General features: G+C 45.8%; 1 long non-coding RNA gene across 1 annotated transcript; it reads right to left on the bottom strand.

The window, feature by feature from the left end:
• Positions 1-2,005: 2,005 nt before the first annotated feature.
• LOC107315437 lies at positions 2,006-18,555 on the bottom strand. The gene is made up of 3 exons (XR_001555909.2): positions 18,046-18,555; positions 4,411-4,525; positions 2,006-2,415 (listed from the first exon to the last, which is right to left on the bottom strand). It is a non-coding gene; the product is annotated as an uncharacterized LOC107315437 (long non-coding RNA).
• Between the last annotated feature and the right edge of the window lie 9,399 nt (positions 18,556-27,954).

Below are 27,954 nucleotides of genomic sequence, written 5' to 3'. Positions count from 1 at the left end.
GTAAGAGAAAATAAAAGTGGACAAAGGAGATGAGAATTTCTTGGTGTGTGACGCCACTGAGTTCCTATAACTGAGTGTGTTTGTTAGAGATGTGGGGGTAGAGGAAGACACGGATGTTCCACTGACATTCTGGAAAGTCATTTTGATGCAAAGCAGAAATAAACCTGCAGAGCTTCAATTATTTGTGAAATAATAAGCGTATGTTCTCGTATGTATATGAAAGAGAAAAGTGGGAGCAATCATTATAACAATTTACCTCAATTATACTAATTACTTTGTTGTAATTAAATGTACATCAGAAATGCTACACAGCAACAGACTTGTCTAGGAATTCCACAAACCTCAGTGGGATTTTCATAGAAGCACAGAATGGTTTGAGTTGGAAGGGGCCCTTAAAGGCCATCTGGTCCCACTCCCTGCAGTGCACAGGGACACCCACAGCTCCATCAGTGCTCACAGCCCATCCCCTGACCTTGGCTGCCTGCAGGGATGGGGTAGCACCACCTCTCTGGGCACCTTGTGCAGTGCCTCACTGACCTTAGAGTAAAAAACTCCTTCCTTATCTCCAATCTAAAACTCACTTCTCTTGGTTTGAAACCATTACGTTGAGACCATTTCCCTCTGACCAACACAACTGGTAAATGTCAGATGGGGTTGTGACTGAGGAAGAGATGCAGCTGCTATTGCTTGCACCCCCAGAGCAGCTCAGAGCTGTACTGTAGGTCAACACAGGAGAGATAAGCATCCACCAGCTGAACCCCTTATATATAGCCAGACTCAAACCCACAGAAAAACAGATCCAAATGGCCAGGAGTGAGCAGGATGTCAAATGAAAACTCCAGCTGCAAAGAGATGGAGAGAGAAGGGAGATGAAAGCTCCTATTCAACCACGTCCTCTCCATGAGGAATTCACTGCAATTTATCGAAGCAGCCATGGGTAATTTCAGAGCAGCCCATTTAAAACCAAACCACCTCAAAGCTTGTACCTGAAATGCCATAAGGGAGAGAAAGGACAACAAAACAGACAAGAGGTTTCTTTGTGAGAGAAATTGTTGATACACTGTCAAGCATCGCTGCATACTTCTCAGTAAGAAAAAAGGGGCACTCAGAGAGCAGCACAATCCAATAGCAATGCATTATTTCTTTTCTTCTCATTCCTCCCTTTTACACCTCCTCACCCGTGGCTGTAACAGATGCAGAGAGTTTGTCTGACACAGCACCACATGGCGTTAATTTATTGCAACACTCATTTCTAGAAAGACTTTGCTGATGTCCCTCACTGCTTCAATCAAGTTCAGTCCGATAAATCAGCACTGTGGATTAAAATCCTGTCCCTGGACACAAGGGCCCACCACAAGGAACTCTTCATAGAATCATGGAATCATAGAATGGGCTGGGTTGAAAAGGACCACAGTGCTCATCCAGTTCCAACCCCCTGTTGTGTGCAAGAAATGGATGGAGGAAGAAAATGTTCTGTCACCCGTGGAGGAAAAAAAGGCACTTTGTCCTTTTTCCAGGCAGCATCCTCTGACTTTTGCCTTTGTTTCACAGATTCAGTGCTGAGACAGGGGAAGCCCTGCCCAACTGAGTAGGCCTCACACTCAAACTGCTTATTGGTGGGAAGACTGGGGTTGGTACAGCTTCAAGTAGCCTCCATAGCAAATGATGGGCAACGCAAATGGCCTCAGAGTGTCAAAGATGGCCTGGCAGCACAGCAACCTGCAATTGCAGATGGTTTTTTGCAACTGCAAGAAGGAAAATTTATTGTCTTATTGAACCGAACTGTAAATATCAAGAGAGATTAGCGAGGAGATTAATAGCCATCTAGGTGAGAAATTGTAAGAAAAATGATTTGATGTTCAAGCAGCAGAAAAAAAAGCAAAAAACAACCAAAAACCAAAACCTGTTCTTTTTTCTAACCTCTTTTCACCACGTTTCATCTCAATCCATAATTTTAATTTAGAAAGTTTGATTATTTTTAACCCGGGTGAGAGAGAGGCACGCTGTGATTTCTCATCAGGAACCATCCAGGAACCCAGAACAAACACAGTTTTAATGTGGACTAAGGAAACCCCTCAGTTGCAGACGTCTGGTAAATTAGATGAGCAGAAATAACACCTAGAGTGGTTTGTATTTCTCCTCCAGGTCACTGGAACAGCGAAGACATCATGAGAGATGGCAGCGGGAGCTGAAGCAAACACAAGCGGTCCCAGCCACACCAAGTGCTGCAATAGGCACGCCACTGAATCACTGCTGAGTGACTGCTCTGCATTTATCCATTTCCAAACAGGCCTTAGAAGTCCGGTGTAATTTGCTCTACAGCAATATCCAAGCAGTACATTTGACTCCAGAAGAGAACTCCCCTGTGACTCGAGAGCGCAGCACTGCAGGCAGCCCAAAGCAATTATCGGCTTCCTGAAATAGAAGCCAGAAAGCACCGTGCCAGCTGAGATAGCAGAAACTCTGAACTGAGTCCTACCAGACCCAAATGACTCCTGTAGCAGGTTGCAAATGCTTTGAAGCCAAATGGCGGATTCCCTCTGGCTTATAAAAATTCACTGATATGTACCCCTTGTTAATTTGTTGGCAAAATATTGCAAACTTGACAAATACCACGGGGCAAAAGTCAAATATTGCACGCCATGTGATTTTTTCAAGATATTAAATTTTCAACAGCCTTTCCCATAACCATAGAGATTAAAAAGATGGTGAATATTTTGCTGTAATTGGTCTTATTCCTATCTGTCCTGCATTCATGAATAATATTAATTCACACAATATTTAAGCCATATGGTGGGGAGAGAATTTAGAAGTTACAAGAAGAAAATTAGCTGTTGAGATGCTTTGTGTGTCCAGGAAATTTCCTTCTTGGGATGAACAATTGATCATTTGTTGTCTTCGAACAAGAATAGCTGCTAATGCCAATGCCAAGGGACAGCGCTGTGCATGGCAAAGTGCACTTGTGCAGCCATCTCAGAATGGCTGAAAGCACTGGAGAAGGCCCTGGAGATGCCCTATCCAACCCCTGGTTCCAGCAGAGCCACATAGGGCTGGGCACTCAGTGCCTGGTCCAGGCCTTGGAAAGACCCAACCAGGGTTATCATAGAATCATCATAGAATCATCATAGAATCACAGAATGGCCTGGGTTGGAAGGGACCTCAAGGATCATGAAGCTCCAACCCCCCTCCACAGGCAGGGCTGCCAACTTCCATATTGAATACCAGCCCAGGCTGCCCAGGGCCCCATCCAACCTGGCCTTGAACACCTCCAGGGATGGACGGGGCATCCACAGCCTCTCTGGCTATGTGCTCCAACAAACTGCTCAGGGGAAGAAACACCCCTTTGGTCTACATGAACATCAACACAAGTCTCAGCTGGGTTTGCTTGCTCCATACAACTACTTAAGGGCAATTACCTTTTGCTGTTGTCATCTGTGTAACATTAACTGCACTCAAAAGGGTATTTTAGAAAACAGGCTCAACCAAGTTTAGAGAACTCAATTCGCTTTGTGTTCCTTCAAGGTGAATTAAATGAGACTAATGTGGTTTAAAAGTTCTTAAGCCACACAATTAAAGCCATTACAGCTCGGTAGTTCTGCAATATTGACTTCACAACTGAAGTACAATTGGTTTTCTGGGGACTAATGGAAGTTCCTGCATTTCTAAGGGGAGACATTTAGCAAAGACAGATGTTTTTTAGATGTCCTCGCTCATTTGTAAATACTCTATGGCACTTATTCCATGGGTGTAAGGCAGCTTTCACCACAGCACAGCTGGTTTCCCTGGTCCTTGTCCAGCAGTGCATCTCATGAACCCAGTTGTGTCTTTGCTGAGCTTTCTCACCGCCTGCTGCTTAAAAGCTCCAGGAGGTTTAATAATAGATAACAACTCGTGTAGCATCAGCACGATTAAACACTCAGGCAAAGATTGCCCAAGTTAAAATGGCCAGCTGTCCAAATCCAGAGGAGACGATTCTACTCTGACTCCCCATATTCCTATACTGTCAGAGCCCCATTTGTCACTTTCTCATCTCAAACAGGGGGTGTAGCCCTACAGTGCAATGCAGCAGGGTGCAAGGATAATGGCAATAAATAACAATAATGCATTGCTCCTGATGGGAGATGTGCACTGCTGCTGGAACGCAGTGTGTCCAACTCAGCTGATGTCGGAGCCTCAGGATCAAGATAATTAGTGACCTCATTACCCAGCTCCTGAGTGCTGCATTGTCTCCTTTTAATCCTATACCTCAGTACAAACCAGAGGATCTTTTGGTAACATGAAATATCTGCACGTTCTGGATACGTAACAGAAGTTCTATCATGCTAAATGGAATTGCTACCACACAGGCCATTATAGCGGAGCTGCTGTTTGTTTTGTTTTTAAGGGAAAGGTAATTTCCAGCCTACTCACATCACTTCCATGTCAGAGCAGCACTGATGACCAGCTGTAATGAGACAGGCTTTCCCCATGCCATATAATTGTGGTCCTGGTGGCTGCAGGGAGGTCTCTGGCACAACTCATGGCTCTTGATGGAGGAGGCATTGCACAGAACAATAGAAAGCCAAAATCACAACACTAAATCACAGGAAATGAGCACGGTCACAAAGCAAATGTCAGACTGTATTTGCTCAGTGCTTTGTTAATATAAATAAATCTTTCAAGGCAATGTGAGCTAATCAGATTGTACTCCTAACAGGTGACTGCAAAGCAGCTCAATATGTGTGACCCAGACTTTTGCATAAAAGACACAAGGAAAACCTGCTGCTTTGCATGCTGTCAGGACGAACAAAGGCAGTGCTCAGAAGCTGAGGCTAGATTTTGCCTTGCATTTTTAGATTCATTAGAAGGACTGACTGAAAACCTTTGCTATGATGAACCCACGGCCACCTGCACAGGCCCAGACTAGAATCATCATCACCATGAGACAGACCCAGAACTCCAGCAGCTGAAGATGGAAACACTGATGCCCCAGGACTGCTAGGTCAATGCAACTGCAATTTCTTACCAGGCACAAAGGAGCTCTTTGTGAACCAACTAGACCAGGCACACCCATTGCATCTCACTGTGCATCTGCCCATTTAATGCTGGGACCGCAAGGTGACTGCTTTCATATTGTAGAACCATAGAATCACAGAATGGCCTGGGTTGAAAAAGACCACAGTGCTCATCCAGCCCCAACCCCCTGCTGTGTGCAGGGTCACCAACCAGCAGCCCAGGCTGCCCAGAGCCACATCCAGCCTGGCCTTGAATGCCTGCAGGGATGGGGCATCCACAGCCTCCTTGGGCAGCCTGTTCCAGTGCGTCACCACCCTCTGGATGCCTCTGTAAGTGTTCTCCCTTTCCTTCACATGCTACAGAGTTCTTTTCAACCTAAACATGAGGATTAGACTTCAAAATGGACCATGCTTATACTGCTATAATGATAGATTTGGAGTGATTTTCCTACATCTCCTGTAAAGTATGGAGACCCAGCAAAGCTTTTCCATTTCAGACTTTGCAGCCAGATAACACAAGGGTGCTTGTCCCATAGCACTCCATGGGAGGCTGAAGAGATGTGTGCTCAGTACTTGGAGATGAGAGCTTTTAGATATTGGAGTTTTCCATCAGTTTAATATCTCAGCAGGCTTTATCAAGTATTCAACTGCAAGTTGCATATTGAGAAAAAGGGAAATTACCATACCAAACTTAAGCATGCAATGCCACACTACCAGCTTGAAACATTACTGATTACTTAATTTTTTGCTCAGTAAAACTACATCTAGCAGCACAACAGTAAGTCAGATGATTCAAATTAGATGTTAAAAAATGCTGTTCTCTTAGGCAATTGAAGGCACTGGAGTGTAAAACAAGATGGTATTTGTTTGAACCGGGGAAGAGGGAATTCAGTGCTTTTCCATTACGGTGCATCTCTTCATATGGAGCTCTGCCTGCCCCAGCCACGCACACACTTTGTCTTCCCAGTGCTCTGCTGCTGACAACTCACAATAACTCTACCAGATCCATTTCTTTGATTTTCATGCATGAACTAACAGAGCTCTACAGCGTTTATTTCTCACCTGCCTGTTAGGCTACATTGCATACAACCACAATTATAAATCGGGATTGAGATAGGTCCCCTTTACACAGACATTAACATTCATCCTTCCCATTACATGGGGACACACTTGGGCTCTGCTATACCAGAGCCCATGCGGCCAATTGACGATATTCCTTAGCACTCTGACAAATTAAATGACCTTGATGCTTCCTCCTATTGACCATGAATGCCATAAATCTTCTATCACACTCTTGAAAATAAAAGACCAATACCACGATGCCTTTCTTTCATATTCTGTACATCACCTGTGGTAAGAGGATTGAAAATTGAGTTATGGATCAGAGTTATTTGAAGAAAGGCCCTTTGAAGCTATTTGTGAACACAGAGGCAGGTTTTTTTATGTGAACTTTTCCTAACTCTTGCTGGTCAAGTGCAGCAAGGTTTCCTCCCAAACATCAATCATTTCCCATTTTTCTCTATGCTATCACTCATGCAAAAAACTTCAGGCCCTCAGGTCTCCAGAGGCCCAACATTACTAAGTTCAGTGCATAGCAGAAAAATGGGAAAGCTCAATTCACTCACTCGAAAATGCTGCAGCCCCATTCCATCCTGTCTGCAAGGATCCCAGTGCAGCCACGTCCTTGCAGCTGAGAGCCTGACAGACAGGAGGGTTTGGGGTAACAAGTGTATGAAGTGACTGAATAGGAAAGAAACCCCACTCCCACATCACACCCAAGCAACCCTGCAAGCCTTTGCTGCCTTCATATAATGCCTGGGCACCGTTTTTCCAACACAGACCAAAGCCAATCATGAGTTCAGTGTGTAATTATTCCTTTCACTAAGTCTGTGGTTCATACTCTTCGAGGGATGTGCTTAATGAACAACTTCTGGGGCTTCTGTAGCTACATCGGGACATTTGTTAACACTCAACAACTACAAAAGTAGTCAATTAATTAAGAGTTAAGAAACCCTCATCCATGTTGGCCATAACGAATAAGCTGTATGTAAACTCAAGATCAGTGGAGAAAATATCATCTGTATCACTGTATCATCTGCTTTTTTCTCAATCCAAGAGAGTCAAGAGGGAAGGAAAGTGCTACTTGTGGTGAGGACCAGAGATTTCAAAAGGGCATCACAACATCAGTGCTCCACACACGGACCCAAAGCAGCCACTGGCAGCCAGGAAACCACATCACCTTCCCCTATTTGGAATGCCCTCCTGTTCTGCAGGTCTCCGTCCTGACCTCCTTCACCCCAGCTGATGCCTCTCAGCCCTGCTGCCCCTATAGCAGCTGGGCTCCATGCTTCTTGATGTCCCATTTGCACTGCAAAGCTCCAGCCTCGAGCATACCCCTCTCCTGGGGCTGGGATCATCCTGCACACCAAAGCAGCTCTCAGATCTTGCTTCACAGCCTACTTTGGCTTGCACTTTTTTCTTTGTTTTTTTTTTTTCATGTTTCTAAGGGACACACATTGAGCAATGCATGAGGAACTGGTTTACAGTTCAACCCTTTTCCTAATGCAAAACGACAAGACTGATGGATACTTATGAACTCCCTGGTGAAAGATGACACTCGACGTTGCCAGAAGCTAAGCTGAAATAAATGCACAACCACCATGCACACTGCAGTAATTTCTAGGACCTCTGGATAAATGTGCAGGTCAAGTGGCTGCTAGATGTGAATCCTCATTCTGTGCTGGTTCTTTCCTCTCTACAAACAGCAGTTCTCTCTTCCATCCTCCATGACCACTGCACTCTGCCTGTGTATAAATATTTCAGTGTGGAAGCCACTCTGGTGTAGCCTATGCTGTGTGGTGAGGCAGCTGAACAGCAGACAGACCCAGGGAAGCACTTTAGTAGAGGATAGCATCTCTCAATGGGTTTGAAAAGATCACATTGACTTGATGAAATAAGGGAAGCAAATTAACTGCTGGGATATGGAGGACTACGCAATGGGCTTATCCCAGATTCAACTGGAGCTGCTCAAGGGACTGTACTGAAGCTCCTCCAGGCCAGATTTATGGCAACGGCCCTGCGGGATGCTCTGTGAACATGGCCCTGACACTGCCTGCATGGGGTGGAAGGCATCAAAGCTTTATGGAAACTGTCTGCTTCAGGAATGTGTGAATCAAATGGTCATTCAGGTTGGAAAAGACCTCTGAGGTCCCCAAGCCCTACCCCACCCCACCCCACCATGCCCACTGCCTGCATCGTAGAATCATAGAATGACTTGGGTTGGAAGGGACCAACAGGCAGGGCCACCAACCTCCACATTGATACCAGCCCAGGCTGCCCAGGGCCCCATCCAACCTGGCCTTGAACACCTCCAGGGATGGACGGGGCATCCACAGCCTCTCTGGGCAAACACAAACCACAGCCTATGATACAACATGGCTTCAGATGAATCTCCACCCTCTGCGGCCAGTTGTAGCTTTGTTACACAACGCGACCTCCCCTTAACGCTGCAGGAATGCATGCACACGTGCTGTGATAAAGGAGGGGAGCTTTATCTCTAAATGCAGACAACTAAAAGCACTCTGATAAGACGAAAGAATTTGTTTACTTCTAATGGATTTCTGCCACAGGAAAGAGAAATAAATGTCCTGTCAATTTAATATATATATATATACCTCCGTTATCTACGGCATTAATCTAAGGAGGAGAAAGCTGTCTAATAAGAAGCTATAGCATTTATTTAAACTTCACAACATACTCAATGACAAAGAAGTACATGCATATGCACGCACTGTATAGCAAGTTTAAGGGTTTTTTAATCACTCCCAATCTTCTGTTATCCTGAAACATTATTTGACACTTGTTATCTCTTTGGATAAAAACAAAAATAGAGCCTCACTGTAAATACGGTGGCTGGGTCCAAACCAACAGGGTACAGACTTCAGGGAGCTTTAACCTTGGTTAAGGGGATTCTGGAGCTCCTCTCCAAGCAGTGCCCAATAGGATGAGCAGTTCTTATCTGAGAACTCCATTCGAAAAGCATTCAAATCAGCACCAAGACACCTTTAAAGATACCATTTTGCCCATTATCTGAAATACAGGTTACCTGCAGAAGGACTTTGACAGGTGCTAATCTGCTACATGAAGACCTATAAGAATATTTAATATGAAAATCTATCATCTATGAAGTTACTTGGGAAAGAAACAGCTGCATCGGTACAGGGGTGGAACTGTGATTAAAAGCTGGAAAAGAACAGCTGGTAATGGGTAAGAGAACAGGAGGAGAGAGGGATTGGCTGCTGGTGCTGGGAAGTCCATGGAGAGGCCTGAAATGCACGTTCCATGCAGCAGAGCGAATGGCCTTTCATACAGGTCAGAGAGATCTGTAAGTCAAGGTAGGCAAGGGACCAAAATTCTGCAGAACTTTTATCACTGGCCATGGCCTACAGCCTAAATAAAGGTTACAGCTTCCCATTACACCAACCCCTGTGCTGGGTGCACGCTGTGCATTGATGGCACATGCAGTGCATCTGTTAGAATGGCCACTGAGCACCTGCAATGATTTCCATGGGAATCGATAAAATAAAGGAGCCCTCAGTAGAACGGACTGGAGATCTCAATCAGGGAGAGAAACTTCCAGAGCAAGCTATAAGGGAGAAAAAAAACCATGTTAAAGGCCAAAAGGATCAGTAGGAGATGAGCTTGGCTATGAGGCTGAGAACGAGAACGAGCACTCAGCCAAGAACGACTGCAGCATGATGGATTGAACTCAAACACATCTGGATCTCAGAAACGAGCAGGGCTGGACAACTGGTTATAAGAATTGGATAAAGGGCACTGTGTTAAGCTCTGATGGAGTGAGCTCATATCTCACAGTGGAACCAGCAGAGATGGACTATTTATTAGGGCAGCAGGGGACAGACCAGAAAATTGCAAAGCCGTGGTAACAGCTTCTATCCCAAACGAGGATGGAAGAACATCAGTGAGATGGGGAGAGGGAAGAGATAAACCTCAGCCTGGGCTGAGGAGTGGGGGGGATTGAGCACAGAACTCTCACTGTGTGTGCTCTTTTGCTGGCTGCAAGCTTATAAAGGGATGAGGCGAATGTGATGCACATTCTGCCTCTCTGCCCATCTGTCATTGCCTGCTTTTGAATAATTTGGCCAAAACATAAAGGGGCAATAGGAAAATCAAAGGTACAAAGTCCATGCGTGTTTGGTGAAAAGAACTGACTGAAGAAGAGAGAGCTCAAAAGCAATGCCCAGATGGAGGGAAGGCAGATAAAGCTCTCATTACATCAGCAGATGCCAGAAGGCCAATCAGCAGGACACAGGCCAGCTCCTCAGCACCGGGGGCTCTGTGAGGCAGCTGGGGGTGCCCAGAGCCCCTGAGGTGATGTGGGGGCACCTGGGGCTGCAGCAAGGAGCATGCAGTGGGCAGGCACTGTGCTCTGCAGGACCTGTCACCAAGACTGAAACCTTTAATGCATAGGGGGTGTGTATCAGGAAGCATTTGATTTTTACATGTCACTGTTTAGCTGTATGTTGGGAAAGGATTCACAACACCAGCAGCTCTGGAATGTTCTCTTGCTTCAGATACTATGGCTTCAAGTTGCACCAGAGGACGTCCATAATAACTCACATGAACTTCAGAAGACTGTCAAATATCAGACCTGTGGTTCTGGACAGCTCTTGGCTGCAGTGGTTCCCATGGGTGGCACATGGTCCTGCTTCATCTCCCAAAGCCCTTCCCTGACATTTCCAAGCTCCCACACCTCCCTATGACACTGTTCAACGGCAACCGTCGCATAAAGGGATGCTGCTTAACATTCAGCTTTAGTAATGGAGTCTTGCTGAGAAAACCTCAGGGTGCCAGTAAGATTTAAATTTGGGAAAGCCGTCAGTGTCAGCCCATCAAAGTGTTTACAACAAAAACAGCCTGCCTCAAATGGCAAATGAATTGTTTTACCTCCTTTGTCAGGGGCTCGCTGGATATAATTTAACATGGCAAAGCACAGCCCTGGACTTGGAGAATAATAAAAGCAGATGGAGCACTTTCTCATTTATGTGACCTTTTTGTTCCTTGACTTGAATCAGGCTGTAAATTAGCAGTGCTAAGTAACTAGTGCTCCCCATACACACCTGCTTGCTTTCCTAAGCATAGGCAACCTTTCCTGCTCGGCTGTTTGGTTTAATGGCATCTCTCTGACATCAGACAGATGTGACTTGATGCTCATGGTGCTATGTAAACTGCGCTAACAGAACCTCAAGGCAACCTTGAACAACAGAAAGCAACCTTGAACATCAAGCAGACAAATAAAAACGAGGCATTGGCAGCTAGAATTGCAAAGGATGCCTTCAAAAAACAAGCAGAGTTACCCTGGGCAAGCCCCTTCCTTGTCTGACTCCCCATTGACAAGAGTTGATGCAGGAAGAGAATGGATATGAGAAGAGTCGGTGGCATGGAAGTCAGTGTGATGATGAGCAGCACAGAGGATGGAGATCTGCCATTTGTCCCAACCTCCGGACACCCAGACCTCTGCGATGCCTTCAGGACCAAAGGGGTTGACACTTGTTTGAGACAGAGGACAACATTTTGACAATCCCAGAACACTATTAATATAATATCTTTCTCATAGCGTCACTCAGGATGAAAAATCCCCTTAAAGTCAAAACATTTGGGCACTTCCAGAGTGCATTGGGATGTTTCACTGGTCTTAAGAGAACTTTCAAAACTGTTTTTGTTTACAGGTAATGCATTTTCTAACATAATGCTCTTCCAAACTTCCTTCCAAAGAGCTGTAGCTTTTAGTGTTATCCATTTACATAGTCAACACAAAAGCTCTACAGTACTTTTATACTTCCATCCAACTGTGCGGCTCTCATTTGAAGTTTTTAAATGGATGCACTTAGGAAACTAAACTTTTTATATCTCCTTACTCATTAGCAGTGGAAGACTGATCTTTTGTCTTGGTGCAGTCTGGGTCCTTTGTGTGTGATCTGCATGAGCTGTAGGCTGGCTGGCCATGGCACCAGCTACCTCATCCAATTCCCACAATCCAATTACCACATTACGTTCCTCTTCTCCTTGCCACGGACCTCGCGTTCTTCATACAGATGAAAGACACCCCTTAAGGCTTAGCAGAAATTAGATCACATATTAATATATTGCCTAGGTCTGCCTAGATCCCTCTGCCCTATTATTGGCTTTGTACCTTTATACTAAGGCTTCTGATGAGGGCAGAAGTAAAGCACAATGGTGGTAAGAGTGTGAATGAAATCTGAGCTATTGCCCCATTCCACCTAATGTACAGAGTACAGCCTGAGTGCTATGGATAATGAACATTCAGCACTGGGAGAAAAGGGTTTTGAAGCAGACTGAAAGGAAGAGCACTGGGCCACCCAGCTCCAGCAGCAAGATGCCCAGATTAATACATGAATTCCAGAGTGAACACAGCCTTATGCCCATAAGAAACCAACCTGCTGTTGCAAACGAGAAACCACAGCAGCAGGAGCCCTCTTCCAGATATGCATTAAAGAAGGACGATGAAGGACTACTCATTATAGGATACAGATGATAGCCCTCCTCCCCCTCTGCTCCATATCTAAAGCCACTTTGTGATGAACCACCTAGAGGAGTTTTCTTGGGTGTACCCACAAAATAGTGTAGGGTTTTTAGAGTTAGGGTACTGGTTAGGCTGCGGTTGGACTTGATGATCTTCAAGGTCTTTTCCAACCTGGGTAATTCTAAAATTCTATGAAAATGACAGGAAGGAAGAACCATAAGAAGGGAACCATAAGACCCTCCATAAGCGACAAGAACTCTACAGATGGTATCTCCTTTATACCACACCACCCCGTCCCTGTCTTGTGCCAAAAGCAGTGAGGCTGAAGCTGTTCAAGTACAAATTGACTATGAGCACCCCCTTGAGGGCTTCAAGCCAGGAGCTGGGCATTGCTCAGTACCTGGCACTGCACAGGTGATGTTTCTTACCACAGCATCATGGTGTGAGGAAAGAGAAGGGAGCTCTGTTTTATTCTGTTTTTATTTCATGATGATTCGGCCACTGGAGAAAAGCTTGTGATGCCACACAACTTCCTTGGGGTGCTGGTAAAGACTTAAAAAGTTTATTGCAATGAGTTTTGGAAAGATACCATCAGTCACAGAATTCATTGTGGGGCCATAAAACTGGGAACTGCCTGATGAACATTGTTGATTAAAACATAATGTGATTACAGCTCCTTTATAGCACTGGAACAGCTCTGTGGAACAGTGGGAAGCCATCATGAGCACCTGCTGATCAGGAGCAAGGTGAAAGTGATGCTGGCCCCGATCCTATGCCTAAAGGAACCCATTGGGGTGCTGCTGATGATCCTGTGGGTCTGGGACAAGGCTTCCACTACCTCACAGCACTGGCATTTAATCACATCCATTTCACACTGTTCTTTGTCACTGGTGCTGTGTGTTTACAGCTCTGATACTAACAGCGTGAACAACGTTCATTAATAAGAAAGCAAATGAGTTGCTGGTACTGGAGGGATTTCAATGAATTTTAAATTTTCAAAAACAATATCTCTCAGTCATACAAATTACAGAAGAAAATCAATTTGCCCGGATTCTGGGTACCCATTTATTTGGTTTCTTCTAATAACATGAACACCGATGACTTATTATTCTAGAGTTTAGCTACACCAGCTTTCACATCTCAGGGATCATCAAGCTCCAACCCCCCTCCACAGACAGGGCTGCCAACCATTAGGTCAAGTACCAGATCAGATTGCCCAGGGCCCATCCAACCTGGCCTTGAACACCTCCAGGGACAGGGCACCCATCACCTCTCTGTGCAAGGAATGGTCTCCATGAGCCAGCAGGGTCACATCCCAACTAAGAGAGCTCTTCTCAGCACAGGAGGCCCTCAACCACACATGGGGGGTCATTGCTGCCTGTCTTATTCCTTAGTCCCCTCTTTCTTTTTACTGAGTTCTGCTATAAGTGGAAGCAAAGAATTGCAACCGTGCTTTGTGGCAGACCTACGCCAGCCATCACATAACCTTATTTGGGCTCTGTTGAAATCCATAAAATAAGAAAATAAGTAAAATTTGCCTTTTTCTAGATGCACTGTGGTGGTTTTATGCACAATGGGCGCATTCCTAAGGATTTTGTTTTATACTCAGGGTTTGATCTGGACCTGAAAACCTTTTCTGCAAAGGAAAAATACAGAATAAAAAGAAAATGGAACAAAACCAAAAGGATAATGAACAAACCAAATTCATTAGAAATCTCCATTCTAGAGACAGAGATGTCCCATTTCCTTGGAGAGCTGGGTCAAAACCAACAGCAAACGAAGTAATCGTGGGCAGGGAGCCTTAGCCTCTGCTTCATGCTCTGTTTTCTGCTAACAAAGACTATGTGCAAGAAAATCCCTAAATGTCACTGGTGTTTTCTAAAGTGTGGTTGTAGAACACAGCTCTGCAGCAACAACAGCACGCAGCTGAACTGCATCATTTTCTTTTAACTGGAAATTAAATAAGAATTCCTTGCACGTGCCAACAGCTCTTGAGCCAACAGCTCCCTGGGGGTGACGCTGGCTCCAGTGCTGTGCCATAGCCCTGGGACAAAGACATGGGAGGCTTAGGACGGAAAGTCCATAGACAGCACGAGGTGCTGCATGCCCTGCAGCATTCTTAGTTAGATATAAGCCCTTTTCAAACCAGCCTCCAGCAACCAAGATCCCAGCCTCCAAATACCCCTCTAGAAAAGAGCAAGTAAATGTAACTGATGGAACAGTTTTTCTGCCCAGGTGTGTGTGTGTGCAGTGCAGAACTTAAAGGTGAGCGCTGTCTCTGCACAGGGTCTCATTCCCCACTGCAGCCAACAGGAGACGGTGCTTTGGGCTGGGTTAGTGCAGTTTTAGACAACAGTCTCTGAGCTCACACCTTGCACACCAGCAGGGAGCAGAGGAACTGCATTGGAATTGCTTCTCAATACTCAGAAGCCTTTGCAAACCCAGCTGGAATCCAAGAGCAGCCAATAGGAAATGTGTGATACTTCTGAACACTGGGCATGGGCTACCCTGAGCACCAGCCAAATGCTTTCATAAGAAAAATTCATTTCAAAATCACAGTTTTGCTCCACATTTGCACACAGATGTGTTTGATCCATGAAAAGCTGACTGCTAATTAAGGGCCTGAGAATACAAAGAATATGATGTAAGGAATTACAGTCGCATTTCCAGGATCACAGGTTTCAAAGTGAGAAATGAAGGAAGAAAAATAGAAAGACAAATAAGCTATGAGAAAAATATCCATTTTTTTTCTCTATGGTAAGTCCCCCCCAGGCACACCACTGGCCTGTGATGCTCATTGCCTTCCAGCTGCCTGCTAGCTACAATCATCCCAAAAAAGGGGAAAAAAACTCTCTGAGAGGGTTTTGAGAGAACAAAATAAGCATTCTAATAAATGGTTAATTTCAGATCTTCAAGTTCATCTGGTCCAGCTCCCCTGCAATGGACATCCACAGCTCCATCATCTCCTCTCTGTAGCACCACACAGGACCAGCACAGGGCAGATCCAGGCTGCCCTCACTGCCTGTTTGTCTGTCCATGACTACATAGCCTCCAGTATTGGTGACTTCCAGGTCTCACAACACAAGATGCTAAAACAACACTTTCCCCCCACATCTTCCTTTTGTATATTCTGGCTCATCACTCCAAGTCCTGTCTGCAAGAGCCATGGCAAGCAGTGCACTCCTTCCATAGTGGAAGCATTCTGGATGTAGCTGAGGCTCCTGCCAATGCTGGAGGCATGAAAGCAGCTGCCCTGCACCCCGAGGCTGTCATCCAGCTGTGCAACAGGTCTGTGTGAGAGCCTTGGGCAGCCTGAGCTGATTAGGGGCTTTAAATTGCCTTCCACACCAACCACGCTGTGATTCTGTGATCAGAGGGCAGCCAACCTCTGGCTTTCCTACCATGTCTCTCCCAGCCCAGCAGCTCCAGCTCTGCTGGATGAGTTGGACAGGACTATGGATGCCCATGGGCAACTCCCAGGATACACAGCCCAGCAGAGGAAGTTTTTAAGACGTTACTGATTCCCATTTGGGTACCAATGACACGCAAAATGATTGGGACACATGTAATGTGATGTAGGGCTCCACAGCAGTGATTCCCATGTCTGTTCCATTCTTAGGACACTCTGACAGCAGGAACATGCTGATGAACCCAAACCATGTGCATTCAGCACGGGTTGCCTGCCTTGTCCCTAGGAACCTTGCCCACCTTCAGGCAACCCAATGGTGTCCCAGCAGCTCTGCCTTCCTCCTGCTGTTCCCAGCCCAGCAAAGGGAAACCAACAGGGGAACAGCACAAGAGCAATCCCTGCTTGCTCAAAGCCCCTGACCCTTCCCAGATATCTTCTGCCCTGAAGCACTGCCCATAGGATGGAGCTGCTGCAGCACAGGGCTCAGAGCCAGGCTGCAGGATGCGAGCCGTGTTATTCTTGGATCAGTAAAACAATTATTAATACTTGAAAACAAGCTGTAATCTATTCACATAGAATTTCTAGTTTCAGTGTCAGTGAGCTAATTTAAATTTTAAAGAAAAGTTTGCAGCTCCCTAATTAAATTTGCTGAAAGCATTTCTCTTATCAGAAGTGTAACGACCGCCATAACTCAGCTCTGGCAGTTGCCTGTGTATAACAACCTCCCTTATGCTAAGCCAGGAGTTATGGCTCCGTAACAGCAGCATCCAATGCATACCTCAGGGCTTTGCAGGCCCACAGCAGACCCAACACACTCCTTCACACACCTATGGACAGCCCTTCTACTTCTTCCTTGTGGAAGTTTTATGGCTCTGCAGTAACACTGACAGCCACTAAGTGAAGTCTCCATTTACTCATAACCTCACCAAATGCTCAGTTTTTTCCCAATCTTGGAGTGATGCTGGGTTATAGCATTCAAGGCCTGGTGCACCATAGGTCTATAGTACTATAGTACACACAACCAAGTTGGCAGATCCTTTTTTATGTAGAAATACAATTGTCTACTTGCTTTAAACAAAATGGCAGCTTGGGGTTGTTAGTGGTGCTCTGTATCATGGACTTTTGGATGGGAACTGCAGGCGTGCAGCCCAAGCAGGGTTAGGGATCACTAGGGCCAGCCCTGCCATAGTCACAGCAGAGGCTCTGACTCTGCACAACCATCCCTATAAGGGGAACATTCCAAAGCAGAAGCCTGTTGCTGACAGCATACCCACAAGCAGAGCCACCAGCACCACCAGGAGGGTTCTCACCTTGACCATTGCTTGGGATCTCAGCCAGGTTGAATGTGATCAGAGTGCACACTGCAACACATTGCTCTCTCCCCTATCCTTCCTTTATCCCATTGCATCTGAGCAGCAGATATACACATCCACGGCTTTGTATAGCAACTCATGGGGAATAACAGGCTGTATGACTGCAACAGCACAGCTGAAACATAAGCTCTGAACCTTCACAAAGAATCACAGAGTTGGATAGAAGCCCAAAGCCACCCCAACCCCACCCCCGGGTGCCCCCCAGCTCAGGCTGCCCAGGACCCCATCCATGGCCTTGAGCATCAGTAGGGATGGGGCACCCACAGCTCTGTTTGCAGTGGCAGGGCAAACACAATACCAACCCTGAATACAAACTGTGCCTGCTGAGGTTTCCACAGCCACACATAATTAAACAGTCCAGATCTATCAGGGCTTTTCCAACTCATAGCAAACCTGGAGCCCTGAAGTACGAGGTGCTGCCTTCCGCTAATGGCAGTCAGTTCCAGCTTTGTTTTATCTATCTCAGCTTCCAAACCAAAGGGCTTCCACCTCCAGCCTACTGGTTGCAACTTCCAAACATGGAGCCTCCAGCTTCTCTCCCTCAACTTTGGCCATCCATTTCAATGTCCACAACTTTTAATTTCTGCAAATTCATTTCAGGTATTACACGGAACAGGATGCACCATTTAGACTGAGCAGTGTTATTTCTCATGCAGGTTTCTATTAAACTCTATTAAAAAGTTGCCTCTACCTTGACACACTCACCAAACTTTCCTCCCAAACGTTTCCCTGCTTGCAGCCATGTCAGCACTTCCCCTCCTCCATTCACAACACACCGTTGCCAGGTGACTCAGGATTTCCACCCATCATCTTCTATGACCCAAACAATGACAGAGCAGTTCACCATTTCTCAGCTCTATGCCAACTTTGTGCTTTTCCTGCTTGTTTCCATCAGCCAAAGGGGCAACAAGGAGCTGCAGCCCCTTCCTGTCAAATACGTTTCCCATGTATTCCTCCAGCCATGCCCCCGGCATGGGGTTGGTTCCCTCCTTACTCTCTGTCCCAAGAGATCTTCCCCATTGCAATGCCACACAGCGCTGACCCCCACCCCTCCAACAGCTGTATTTTCTCTTTATTTTAGCACCACAGCCCTCCTGACGTTGCCATCCAGGGCTTATTCCACATCCTTGCACTACTTCACGTTGTCACCCCCACAAATCCCACTAATGCAGTACAATAAAGGGGACGGCGTTCAGAGAAATTCTGATGCAGTTCACTGAAGTAACCTTGTTACATTAAAATCATGAGATATGTGCACAGATGGCACAGTTAATTGCATTTTACAATAGGCCTCTCCTCTGCAGGCACATCGCTAGAAATGTGCATGGCTGATTATGAGCAAAACAAATATTTTTCTCGAGTTCCAATTCAAAATACAGTTGGCTTATTAAATGTTTTGTAAATTCATTGATGCAGCAAGAACCCGACATAGCGCAGCGTGCTACAAGGGTTGTATTTCCTAACAAGATTATACATTGTATTGTAACTCTGGAGAGCTGTAAATCTGCAAACAAAACATGGGCATACACTCAGGGAAGATGTAGAAGCAGCTGAGCATCACTGAAGGCAGTGGGACATACTTACCCTCTCATACACAGAGCCGTGGCTGCAGGCTGCTCCAATGCCGTGCTGCAGCGCTGCATTACAGGTGGTGATAGAACTGCTCTGCCACACTTTGCCCAGCCCTTTGTTAGCTCTGCGTCTGTGCAAATGCGTCCCTTTCTGATGGAAGCCTTCCATATGCACAGTGGGGAAGGTGATGTTAAGTTGCCCTGCCTCCTTAAACCCTGTAGGAATGAATCAGACAGACCTGGAAAGGCAGAGATGTGCAGGTGGATGCTGAGCCATGGGGATCCACCTACAGAGAAATACACTGGGATTCTCACCAAGCACTTCAGGCGAGCCATGCAGAAAACACCAAGTGAACCATCACACACACAGAATCACAGAATCACAGAATGACCCGGGTTGGAAGGGACCTCAAGGATCATGTAGTTCCAACCCCCTGCCTGGCAGGGCCACCAAACATACACCTTTACTAGATCAGGTTGCCCAGGGCCCCGTCCAACCTGGCCTTGAACACCTCCAAGGACGGGGCATCCACAACCTCACTGGGCAGCCTGTTCCAGGGCCTAACCACTCTTCTAGTAAAGAACTTTCCCCTAACATCCAACCTAAATCTTCCCTCCTTCAACTTAAAACCATTTCCCCGTGTCCTGCTATTATCAGCCCTTTCGAAGAGTTTACTCCCTTCCTGGGAGTAAGTTCCCTTCAGGTATTGAAAGGCTGCAATGAGGTCACCCCGCAACCTTCTCTTCTCCAGGCTGAACAAACCCAACTCCCTCAGCCTGTCCTCATAGGGGAGGTGCTCCAGCCCCCTGATCATCTTTGTGGCCCTCCTCTGGACCCTTTCCAAAATCTCCATATCTTTTTTGTACTGAGGGCTCCACACCTGGACACAGTACTCCAGATGGGGCCTCACAAGAACAGAGTAGAGAGGGACGATCACCTCCCTATCCCTGCTGACCACCCCTCTCCTGATGGAGCCCAGGATCCCATTTGCTTTCCGGATGGTGGGGCACAGCCTGAGATTTGCCTTCCCAAGCAGACTCAACATGGAAGAACCCTTGCTGCATGCCTGGGCACCTCAGTACTAAGGGTTGCCCAAAGATGTGGTGGATCCCCATCCTTGAGACATTTAAGGCCAGGCTGGAAGGATCTCTGAGCACCTGAAGGAGCTGTGGGTGTCGCAGGGGAGTGGGACCAGATGGCCTTTAAGGGTTCCTTCCAACTTGAAAGATTCTATGAGGAAAATCCCACTGCCTGGAAAAACACCAGGTCTGCAGCCAACATTGACTGCTTTGCTCCATTTCTCATAGCTCAGAAACATATCCTTTGTGAGCAACTACCCTCAGCTGTCACAATGCACAGGTCACATCTGACCCTCTGTGATTTTCAATGCAGTGGCAGGATCCCAGCAGCCATCCCTGACACCCTTTGTGGGGGTGATGTCCAGTGATGCCCTCTGGAAATGAGGAGACACAAATCAGACCAAGGCAGAATTTCTCAGCTGTGCTGATTGCAGAAACATGCCTTCCCTATCAGACCCATCCATACGCTCTGAAGCACTTGATCATAAGGATGACTGAGAAATGGAAATCTGAGAAAAAAAATCGAGGAAGCCGGTACAAAACAAAAACGCTATTCATAATTCATTTGTAGGAGTCTCATCTGAAGTCTTCCAACACGATTCAAGTTGGTTGAATAATTCAAAGAGATGCGAATTTATTCAAAACAACAGCTAAATCTGGGGAATCTGATCTTCCTCTGCACCCCCAGTTGGGCATTAGCTTGAGTGACAGCGGATTGGTGTCGGTGTCAATGAAAATGAATCAAAGCAAACAGACATGGGAAACAAAACCACCCCCATGAACTACGTTGAAATACAAATACACAGACCCAGAAATATGGAAAACAAAACCACTGCGCCATAAACCTTCAAAACAGCTGCAGGATCGAGCTGACTTTGCCTGAAGAGATGGAAGTGCAGCAACTTTGTGAAGTCCGTGGTTCCTCCTCGCTATTCTTTACCGCTATTTTGTTTATTGTCATTGTAAATGTGCAGAAGCCATATTAGCAATTCACTGCCTTAATTAAAAGGAGGAAAGTGTTTTGTAAAGGTCACTGACACTTCCATGATACTATCAGAAATGTTGCAAAACAAACGCAGACCTCGCTGAAGGAATGCAGGGCGATAACTGTAAGGCCAAGAAAACTCCAATTCAGTTCCAGCTAGCAGAAATACTCCCTTTAACAGCAGGTGTGAAAGCTGTGTGCAGAATGAGGGTTGTAGAGGTGCCTGCTTAGATGGAAAAGTGATCAGTGCTGGCAGGTAGATGCAATGGGCTCATGCTTTGGGACAGGAAGGGAAATGGAGAAACATACAGGTTGGCTGCTGAGAGAGGCATGTATCAGCACTGCCAAAAAGCATGTGCTACCAGTGCTATCATGGCAAACAGGCACTAAAATCTATCAAGGCATGTGTTTGCAAGCAATACAAGCACTATCTGAGCACTGAATCCAGGAGCACAAGACTCAAAGTCCCCACATATCTTTTGCTTGGGGGAAAAAAAGGAAAAGAGGGAAGAAAACTTTCCTTCTGACTTCAGATTTCCTGTCTGAGCTGGGGCTGAGGTAGCCAGGAGCAGAGCAAAGCAAAGGGAACCCACACAGAGGTCAGGTTTTGGTGCATGCCACCAAAGGCTGAGGAAACTGCAGGCTACAAGCAGTGCCGCATCCTTGCAGAGAGCAGCTGGGCAGAGGCAGCACATCCTGCCTGTGAAGGGAGGAAGAACAGCCCTTTGCTCTGCTAGCTGGAAACAAGACAAGCAGTCACAGGAGTACAGAATGGCTTAGGTTCCCTTTAGAAAAGTCATAGCAGAATTTTCCAGCATACAATTAAAATCAAAGCCCTCTTGTCCCTGTCTCACTCACAGCTGGTGTATCCAACAGCAGTCACTCCATTGCCTATCAGTGTGTGAACAACAAAGGCAAGATTTCTTTTCCATCACACTCCACTGAGTACACAACACAAGTTGGTGGAAACCTTTGCTGTTATGCATCACAGATAAAGCCAAAGCTCTGCTGGTGCAGCTTGGCCTCAGCACTATCACAGGTGATGGACAGTCCCCAGAACGACTGAGTGAATCACAGAATGGCCTGGGCTGCAAAGGCCGACAGTGCTCATCCAGCCCCAACCCCCTGCTGTGTGCAGGGTCACCAACCAGCAGCCCAGGCTGCCCAGAGCCACATCCAGCCTGGCCTTGAATGCCTGCAGGGATGGGGCATCCACAGCCTCCTTGGGCAACCTGTTCCAGTGCGTCACCACCCTCTGGGTGAAAAACTTCCTCCTCAGATCCAACCTAAACCTCCCCTGTCTCAGTTTAAAACCATTCCCCCTTGTCTAGTCACTATTCACTCTCAAAAACAGTCATAAGGAAGCTGACATTACAGTTTGCCTTTAATATATGCTGCTGATTTCCATAAAACTCAGACTACTCTGGTGCTGCACTTAGGGAGATCAGTCCACAGATCTATGTCTGGAGGATCACCTGCACAAGCAAGTGCCAGCTTCAGGACTCTGAGAACTACAGACTGAAAAAGAGAGAGAAAAAGAGCTTTACAGTTGTACCAGCCGTCCCAACATCCAAAGGGCTTTTGATAAGTTCTTAGATTAATTTCCCCATTCCACTCCAACTACAATGTATGGAGATTTACCTATTAAAGGTTTCTTATTAGACAAAGAGTCCTAAACTATTGATGAAAGGCAGACTTTGAGGCCAATTCCTAATGAGAACGTGTCATCTTTAAACTTCTATTGAACTTCCAGATTTCCTTTGAAGATGGAAAGCATTTTAAAAAGTTTCCTGCAGTGACATAAAACTTTTAGCTTTATACATTTTACAATCAACTCCAAAACCCATGGAGAGATCTGAAAGTATGAAGCAACAAGTCTGCCTATTAAAGCCCCTATCCTTTGTTGGCTATTTCACTTGCATTAACTGGGAAATCGCCCAGCCCCATTGTTGATAAGATAAACGTGTTCTCGCTGGACAATGTAACCAGATTTTAATACAGGATATTTCCTGGTAATTTCTTGTTTCTTTCTAGATTAGCTGTAATGGTATCTGCTTTGAAGTTCTTTATCTTGCTTTATCTCTTCTTCTTTAAGGAGCAATTTCTTGCTATCTCTTGTGCTGGAACTAGTCTTTACATGGAAGTCTGGAAGCACAAAGAATAAAAGCCAGCCTTGCAGAACTGTGAGATGTGTTTAACAGAACTGTCTGCAGTCGTTCAAAACCAGCAAAACCTTGTGCCTGCTTTTCAAGTCTTTTAGACTGTCGAGGCACTGAGAAGTCCAGCCTTGGTATGACACCTTGGTTTTGTGTTCAGTTTTTCTGAGCCCAGTCCAAGAAGGGCTGAGAATTCCTGCTGTGAAGCATCTATAGCTGAAAATGCCACCAAGAATCACCAAGGCTGGAAAAGACCTAAAAGATCATCCAGTCCAACAGTTCACCTATTACCAATAGCTCCCACTAAGCCATGTCCCTCACCACAACATCCAAACATTCCTTGAACATCCCCAGGGTCGGTGACTCCACCACCTCCCTGGGCAGCCCATTCCAGTGCCTGACCACCCTTTCTGAGAAGTAACCATCATGTCAATATTAGTTACTAATACAAGTATTAAGAAAACATGACTTTTTCCCATAAAATATTTAGGAAAGAACATATACATATGCATCAATTTTAATCAAATGAGAAATGAGATGAATGAGAAAGTTCTGATTTCAGCTTCTGGAAACCAAGGCAAACTTGGCCTGACAGCTGCTACCTGCTTTCTTACCAGATAGATAACAGCATGGGGAAGAATAAACATCGCACAGGACATCCCTTGGGAACCAGTACCAGAAACAGGCTCAGGATGCCAACAGGAATAAAGTCAGCACTGCCAGGTGTGGCTGCTCACAGCCCTGGGCAAATTAACCAGGGAATGGGACTAGAGCATCACAAAGGGTCCCCTTCAACCTCAATGATTCCATAGGAAAGGAATCAGAAAATAGCTGTGTACTTTGCTAGCTAATATCAGAATGCTTTTTGTTGGTAAACTTAGCATATGTCTATCAGTATACGTACTGAGTGGACTCTGACATATCTATATAAGATCATATGAGAGAGTCAATCATCTTTATCCCTCTATTTGTGCTATCTGGATGCCAGGTTCAGAAAAGATATCTGAGAGTGGAACTCCTTTTGTACTCCCACCCCAAAATAAAAGCTGCCTGTGGAACCTCAGTGCCCTGCTGACACAAACTGGGGCAGGATGGGCAGTGCCTCCAAGAAAAAGCCAGGTGAAGGTGCCAGTGAAGCACAATCCCTACTAAATTAGACCTGCATGATTCAGGTCATGCCCTATTTACTCAGGGCCGTGCTGGGCATCATGATTTGGTTCAACACAGCCAAGAATTTCTCACTTTTCACAGACTCCATTAGAATCACTGTGGTTGGTGACCACTGAGATCACTTTATCCAACCATTGACCCATCACCACCACACCCACCATGCCCATTTTGGGGTCTTACAAACATTCCCATACAGTCTTTAGGCCCTGAGTCCTCAACCAGTCACTGACACATGATCCCAGGTGCACTGCAAAGCACGGCTCAGGCTCATTACAAGATTATTAACTCCCATCAATGTCTGTATCAGAGCTGTTAGTGAGCACAGGCTGCTGGGACCTGCTCAGCCTGGCTCCTGTATAAGGACCCCATGCTCTGGCCCCCAGGTTGGGCTTGGCTTGTCTCTTTAATCATCTTTTGTTTATGTTTTCAATTGTGATCACACACTCCCCTCATTCTCTTTTTAAGCCACACAGTGTATTTCACTGGAACTGCAGCATAAAACAAAGATAACAGTGATCTCCACACAGAGCAGCAGAGTTTGTTCATCCTGCTGACCTTCCCAAAGGGTAAGCAGAAATGCACCCACAATGATCCCCATCCCTAGGATATTAATCAGCTCCAGACTAAACTTAATGATGTTAACAGTCAGCTTTAGCTTCATAATCACTCAAAGGGCTCCTGCTGCACTTACTTGATCCTGAGCTTTTTGTTCACAGTTCAGCAGTATTTTATAGTCTATAAAGACTGAGAAGCTTCGTGTTCTGAACAGGGAAGGAACCACACGATTAATATTACTATTCATTACTTTTTTCAACTCAGTCAATCTTAAATTACATGCACAAAACTTCAGGATGACATCAGGCACGTGAACACCCATATTTAGTATTTTGATCAGTCACAGAAGCAAGCAAATCACGAGCTTGTCTGTTGAAGCTGCTGACAACATCTGTCAGAAATAATGCTGAGAAATAACTTAGTCTGGTTCATGAATGAAGTGTGTGTCAAGGTAAGAGAGCATCCCCTCAGCATTACAAACAGCACTTTGATGCAACTTTTATAAACGGTTTAATTTTTCTCTTTTATCTCATCTCACTCCTCTCCTTCAGCAGCATTGGCAGTGGAGCTGGTGGCTGTGAAGGTGCCCCCTGAAGGCAGCAGGGGGGTCCTGCCCATCTCATGGGAGGAGAGGAGGATATCCAAGATCCCCACCTCACCGTGCCCAATGACCACATCACTCAGTGCCACATCTCCACAGCAGCCTTTCCTGGACTCACAGCGTGTAAAGGAGCAGCTGGGAGACGCTTCCACTCTTACCCTTTATATACCAGGATACATTCCAACATAAACAGTCACTGCCCTCTACTGTTACTCATAACAAATTGTCCAGGACAGAATTACATTCTCTTCCCCCATAAAAACGTGGAATCAGAATCACTAAGATTGGAAAAGACCTTCAAGATCATCAAGTCCAACCGCCCACCTACCACCAGTCCTTCCCCACTAGGCCATGTCCCTCGGTACCACATCTCCATGGCTTCTGAACACCTCCAGGTACGGTGACTCCACCACCTCCCTGTGCAGCCCATTCCAGCCCATCACCACTCCTAAAATAACATACTAATCCCTACTTCTAAACAAACCAACAATATCATAACCGCAGTTATTTGTTTCACAATGTGAGTGGTATTGATACCAAAAGGCTTCAACAATTTAGTTAGCATCTAAAGAACAGACCCTTTGATGCTCCAGACAGACAGGACCCCTGGGCAACCTGTTCTAGTACCAGATCTGGAGGTTGGTGGCCCCGCCTGTGGCAGGGGGTGGGAATGATCCAAACCCAAGCCATTCTATGATTCTTTCTGAAGTTTTTCCTAACATCCACCCTGAAATTCCTCCCTCTCCAACCACTTCTTGGACAGGATGGGCAGCACATATCAAACCACATGCTGGCGCCTGGCTCACGCACTCAAGCATCTCATTAAGTACCTGTGGATGTACTGTGGGGAAAGCATTTCTTACTCACAGCTCACAGAGAACTATATGCTGCCATTAATTACAACCATAAATAAGTAACGCGCTGCTGTGCTTTCCTGCATTCTCTTTTTTAATCCTCTTTGCAGGCTGGTGCGTTGGTTTCACACCTTGAGGCGCCGGTGCGTAATTAACGCGCCCTTCTGCCATCACAGCCCTCAGTTAGAAAGGATTCTGGAACTTATCAGAAAGCACCTTCTCTAATTTTGATATGCAAAATTCTGATTACTATATGAATTTTTTATTCCCCAATTCTTTACTTTTTTTTTTCTACCCCCTTTACCCCAGATACAGGAACATAATTAATTCCGCTTTACTTTTTCTAATAGATTTATGCATATTATCATATATATTACATTTTCACTTCTGTAACTTGTTTTTTTTTTTTCACCTCAGTTTTGTTGCTTCACTTCATTAAAAAGATGTAATCCCTGAGCTGCAATCAAGACGTAATTGCATATTTCTGTATTCTAATAACACACACATTCCTCATCTCTTTCTAGTGCAATTCCTGGCTGTGCCTATACTGCCTGGAGGAACCTGCCCACCTGAAATGCTTACCAGATCAGGGCAATTTTGTTCGATGGAAATGGAAGAAAGCAGTAGAATCCAGGAGTTTATCCCCCTTAAGGCCTCTTGATATTCTGCTTTGGGGGATACCACTGAAACTGTTGTTAGCGGTTACCTCCTATTTGTAATACATTGTCAGAAATAACAGGGAAAAGCTGGAATAGTCACTTAAAATCCCCTGGCAAGATGTCAGCTCTGACTGAAAACCCAGGATCAAATCTGAGATGTGTCTGGTGACAGAAACAACAACACATGGAGCCCAGACAGGTGGGTGACCCCAGCCTTTGGGAAGTGAGCAGGTTTCCAGCTAAGGGATGCTGCATGTAGCTGGCTCTCTTCCTGTGCCATCCCAATAACTGATGTAATGAATTCAGCCTCCTGGCCTGCAACCACTACAATATTCACTCCACATGGACTGGAATACATCTTCTTGGATGTAGGGACACCTCAGGGTGTCATGGAGCCATAGAATGGTTGGGTGGGAAGGGCCCTCACAGCCCACAGCCCCACTCTTACTCTATCACCATCCCCGGAGGTGTTGAGGAACCATGGAGATGTGGTACCAAGGGACATGGCTTAGTGGGGAAATACTGGTGGTAGGTGAGTGGTTGGACTGGATGATCTTGGAGGTCTTTTCCAGCCTTGGTGATTCTACCTCCCTCCTGCATATAAGCTCCCTTTATAGGAAGGAGTGCTGATGCTAAATAAATAAATAAATAAGAATGCTTGTATCCCAGCAGTGCACTGACAGGCTCTGTTTTACGCTCACATTCAGTGGGAAGCCTGACCACCAACTAGAAGGTTCAGAATATCGCCCCTGGAGCAGGTATCTGCCCTAATGGACAACATGCCTTATGCTTTCTGAATACTCTGTTCCCTTCGTGTAGAAAATGGTTTGCCTCTTCATCAGCATTCAGAAGAAAATGACACACGCATTCATATTCATGCAACTCAAGCAGTTGTGATGTGATGTGCTGTACAGGCAGACAGCTCAGCACACCACTACACCAAAGACAGCCCACTCTACAAAGGGGCTGACAGCAGCAGTGCA

The sequence above is a fragment of the Coturnix japonica genome, chromosome 5 (assembly GCF_001577835.2).
Source record: "Coturnix japonica isolate 7356 chromosome 5, Coturnix japonica 2.1, whole genome shotgun sequence".
In the NCBI taxonomy this organism is placed as follows: domain Eukaryota; kingdom Metazoa; phylum Chordata; class Aves; order Galliformes; family Phasianidae; genus Coturnix; species Coturnix japonica.
Note: the sequence above shows the minus strand (reverse complement) of the source record. Positions and strands in the feature narration are given on the sequence as shown.